At 44.6% G+C, this 5,000-nt stretch overlaps 1 pseudogene across 1 annotated transcript in view; it reads right to left on the reverse strand.

Moving 5' to 3' along the window:
• The window catches only part of LOC308175075 (ephrin type-A receptor 8-like), an 11,682-nt pseudogene that overhangs the window by 3,644 nt on the left and 3,038 nt on the right, over positions 1-5,000 (reverse strand). The window contains exon 3 of the transcript in view: positions 2,313-2,437. The product of the transcript in view is annotated as an ephrin type-A receptor 8-like (transcript). The remainder of the gene's footprint in view (positions 1-2,312; positions 2,438-5,000) is intronic.

A 5,000-nucleotide genomic window follows, 5' to 3' on the forward strand; every position in this document is an offset into this window, starting at 1 on the left:
GTTATTGGCTAACGATATCGTTACGTTAAAAGCCTTCTTTCATTATTTTACGTTATGTGCTGTAGGAGGAGGTGGTAGAAAAGTTTGACATCTCGCCTGCCAAAATAACGCACATTAGGGGCGTTTCCCCACACTATCAAAGCTGGCAAAATCTTTTCTGTGCATCCCTGCAACCTCCACCCCATCCGAGAGGATCTTCTCTGCAGCAGGGAACATCTGCTCTCAAAAGAGAGCAAGCCTCTCTCCAGAACATGTGGAAATGCTGACTTTCCTCGCTATGAATGAATAGTCCACACAGGAGAGAAACAATTTCTTTGCTCAGTCTCCTGCACTTTTCTTTGTTATGTTATTTGATTGAGACCAAACCTTTTCTCTACAAACATTTGTTTTTGTGGATAATTGCTCTTTTTTAGTTGCCTTAGTGCCTACCTTGTTTTATTTTGCAGCACTATTCAATACATTTAAGATGTATGTTTGATGCCAGAGATGAGTGAAGCAAAGCAAAACTTTTGTACTCTGTACAAGTATTTATTTTTGTTTTTGTATTCTTTTGGTTGCCTAGTGCCTAGCCTACCTCATTTTACTCAGCAGTTTGCACCCTCTACTACTCTTTACATTACATTACATGCAAGTGATGCCAGAAATAAATCTGCAAAGTTCATTAAAATATCTATTTTTGAGTGAACAATAATTTTAATTGTCTTTATTTTTAGTTAGCACCAGTGGCGGATACAGAAAGTGGCTGATGGGTAGGCCTGGAAAAATCTGGGTAGGCCTGAGTGAAACTCATCACCGCACGTTTTAGACCTATGTATGAGCAGCCAGATGGATGGAACACAACCGGGCTCGCGATCATAGGCGCCGATTTATGTTTCTGCCCGTGGGTGCTCGAAACATTTGGGTACGACCAACACACATGCACACACACGAACACACACACACACGCACGCACGCACACACGCAAAATATTCGCAGGGACTGGAGGAGATCACTATGCAGACCATGAAACGAACGGAAAATAAATAAAGTACCTGTCTACCCAGAGAATGCAACGGACAGCCAAACAAGTTATTATAATACACACACGCAAGGCATTCAAGCGCACGCAATAGTCAATGAATTAACCAATAACCATCAACTATGGAGGACCAAGTATAGAAATTGTAATAAGAAATGCCTGTATTATAATTTGCAAGCTTTTAACTGTGGGTGTTGACAATCCAGTGCAAACCGAAAGCTCAAGTTGAATCATACATGTACCTGGCTCGGACCAGTTGTGGTGATCCATCATTTTATTACAAAACCTAACGCTGCTTATTAGGGGATTTACGTAAACTGGTGTATACACATATATTGTTGTGTAAAGTTGTGTGCTTCTATTGTATTATATTATTATATCCAGTGAAGGCATACACAATGTTGTTCCACACAAATGTTTCCCTCTTCGTTTTAATCTTGGAAAGTCTCATAAATAATATACTTCACCGAACTATTACAGCGCTGTCTCGGACTCTCCGCACGTCGGCGTGTGGCGTCATCATCTGTTATTGTGAATAAATAAGATTTTTAGACAAGGCCTGGTCCAAACTTTCATTATTTTCACTGACTTCCAGGCGTGGCTTTTTAAGAAAGCGGGACAATATTAGCTGTTTAGCCATCGTAGCGCGCACACTGAACAACTGGTCAAGGTCAACTGAACAATCAGAGTAAACGTAAAAGAGGAAGCAATGTAAACGTAAGAGAGGAAGTTGAATATTATTAGTATTAATACATACTTGTAATCATTTCCAAGACAAAACTATTCACATTACAGTTAGTTAGTGAAAATTAAACTTTAAAAATATTTTATAATAAAAAAATATGTATTTTTATGAATCTGACTGGGTGGGCCAGCTGTCAATCTGGGCCCACCCAGGCCCACCCATAGATCCGCGCCTGGTTAGCACATGCCTACAACAACTTCAAGCTAAATTTAGAAGCTGATTTAGAAGATGATAGCTAAATAAGAGCGATTGAGTAATTGTGCGATAAGCTGTAATTTATGATCCGATTAGTCGACTAATCGCTAAAATAATCGGTGACTAGTCGACTATGAAAATAATCGTTTGTGGCAGCCCTAGTGTGTGTGCGTGCGTACCTTCGCGTAGTACTTGATGTCGTACTCCAGGATGTCTGTGTGTAGGTGTGTGTGTGTGTGTGTGTGTGTGTGTGTGTGTGCGTGTGCGTACCTTCTCGTAGTACTTGATGTCGTACTCCAGGATGTCTGTGTCTGTGTGTGTGTGTGTGTGTGTGTGTGTGTGTGTGTAGCGTACCTTCTCGTAGTACTTGATGTCGTACTCCAGGATGACTCCGTTGGGCTGGGCCGGCTCGTGCCACATCAGCGTGACGCTGTTCTGACTGGCGTTCTCCTGGCGGATCGCCATCACCTGGGAGGGCGCTGCTCAGACAGGAAACAGGAAGTGCACACACCTGTCAACACCAGAGAGGGGCCCGGTTCCAAACGGACCAGTGTGACCTCTGACCTCCCGTCCGCCGGACAGTTACAGGACAGGAGAGACAGTAAGCCAATTAGACTGCAGGGAAGCTTAACCAAAGTTGCTCACACACACACACACACACACCGCTCTGCTCCTGTCAAAGCTGTGCTGCCTTTAAGCCGTATTCGGAGGGGATTAGGTATTATCTGGGGACCTCTGGTAATTGGTAGTAATTACGGGGGTCGTCTGTGTTCTTAATCCTGGGCGAGTCGGCCATGTCCGTAATTTTTTTTACCCTGGTGCTTAACTCAGACGTCCTGGGGTAATACTGATGCTGTGAATCGACGTGTCGGTTGATTTGGGGTGAGTTTTTCTGCCACGTATGTTACTAACCAATGAGAACTAACCAATGAGAACTAACCAATGAGGACTAACCAATGGGAACTAACCAATGGGAACTAACCAATGGGAACTAACCAATGACAACTAACCAATGGGAACTAACCAATGAGAACTAACCAATGAGAACTAACCAATAAGAACTAACCAATGAGAACTAACCAATGAGAACTAACCAATGGGAACTAACCAATGCCTGTTCAGCTTGTTGTTCGTGAAGTGAATGTTACACAGAGCCATGATGACATCATATCCGGGGGATAATGTCAGTACCGGTACATTAGATTAAAACACACACTTCTCTTATCCCATGTGAAAGCACCACACGAAACACAGACATCTGAGGGGTCATTTCTAAATTACATGAGGTCCCCAGATAATAGTAATCCCATCTGAATAGGGCTTTATAGGGGTAACAAGGACTCTATATACACTGTTTCAACAGGGTTTATAAAGGGTTTATGGGAGAGGAGAGGAGAGAGGAGAAGAGAGAGAGGAGAGGAGAGGGGAGAGTAGAGGGGAGAGAGGAGAGGGGAGAGTAGAGAGAGAGAGGAGAGGGGAGAGGAGAGGGGAGACAGAGAGGAGAGGGGAGAGGAGATATACATTGTTTCAACAGGATTTATAAAGCGTTTATAAGCGTGTTACAGGTCCATACAGGGTGTTTATAAAGCGTTTATAAGCGTGTTACAGGTCTATACAGGGTTAGGGGTAGGTTAGGGGTATGTTAGGGGTAGGTTAGGGGTATGTTAGGGGTATGTTAGGGGTAGGTTAGGGGTATGTAAGGGGTATGTTAGGGGTAGGTTAGGGGTATGTTAGGGGTATGTTAGGGGTATGTTAGGGGTAGGTTAGGGGTATGTAAGGGGTATGTTAGGGGTAGGTTAGGGGTATGTTAGGGGTAGGTTAGGGTATGTTAGGGGTATGTTAGGGGTATGTTAGGGGTATGTAAGGGGTATGTTAGGGGTATGTTAGGGGTAGGTTAGGGGTATGTTAGGGGTAGGTTAGGGGTATGTTAGGGGTATGTTAGGGGTATGTTAGGGGTATGTTAGGGGTATGTTAGGGGTATGTTAGGGGTATGTTAGGGGTATGTTAGAGGTATGTTAGGGGTATGTTAGGGGTATGTTAGAGGTATGTTAGGGGTATGTTAGGGGTATGTTAGGGGTATGTTAGGGGTATGTTAGGAGTAAGTTAGGGGTATGTTAGGGGTAGGTTAGGGGTAGGTTAGGGGTAGATTAGGGGTAGGTTAGGGGTAAGTTAGGGGTATGTTAGGGGTAGGTTAGGGGTAGGTTAGGGGTAGATTAGGGGTAGGTTAGGGGTATGTTAGGGGTAGGTTAGGGGTAGGTTAGGGGTATGTTAGGGGTATGTTAGGGGTAGGATAGGGGTAGGTTAGGGGTAGGTTAGGGGTATGATAGGGTAGGATAGGGGTATGTTAGGGGTAGGTTAGGGGTATGTTAGGGGTAGGTTAGGGGTATGTTAGGGGTATGTTAGGGTATAGGATAGGGGTATGTTAGGGGTATGTTAGGGGTAGGTTAGGGGTAGGTTAGGGGTAGGTTAGGGGTATGTTAGGGGTATGTTAGGGGTATGTTAGAGGTATGTTAGGGGTATGTTAGGGGTAGGTTAGGGGTAGGTTAGGGGTATGTTAGGGGTAGGTTAGGGGTAGGTTAGGGGTATGTTAGGGGTAGGTTAGGGGTAGGTTAGGGGTATGTTAGGGGTATGTTAGGGGTATGTTAGGGGTATGTTAGGGGTATGTTAGGGGTAGGTTAGGGGTATGTTAGGGGTATGTTAGGGGTATGTTAGGGGTAGGATAGGGGTAGGTTAGGGGTAGGTTAGGGGTAGGTTAGGGGTAGGTTAGGGGTAGGTTAGGGGTATGTTAGGGGTAGGTTAGAGGTATGTAAGGGGTATGTTAGGGGTATGTTAGGGGTATGTTAGGGGTAGGTTAGGGTATGTTAGGGGTATGTTAGGGGTAGGTTAGGGGTAGGTTAGGGGTAGGTTAGGGGTAGTTTAGGGGTATGTTAGGGGTAGGTTAGGGGTATGTTAGGGGTAGGTTAGGGGTAGGTTAGGGGTATGTTAGGGGTAGGTTAGGGGTAGGTTAGGGGTATGTTAGGGGTAGGTTAGGGGTATGTTAGG

This window comes from Nansenia antarctica (assembly GCF_963989245.1).
Source record: "Nansenia antarctica genome assembly, contig: SCAFFOLD_586, whole genome shotgun sequence".
In the NCBI taxonomy this organism is placed as follows: domain Eukaryota; kingdom Metazoa; phylum Chordata; class Actinopteri; order Argentiniformes; family Microstomatidae; genus Nansenia; species Nansenia antarctica.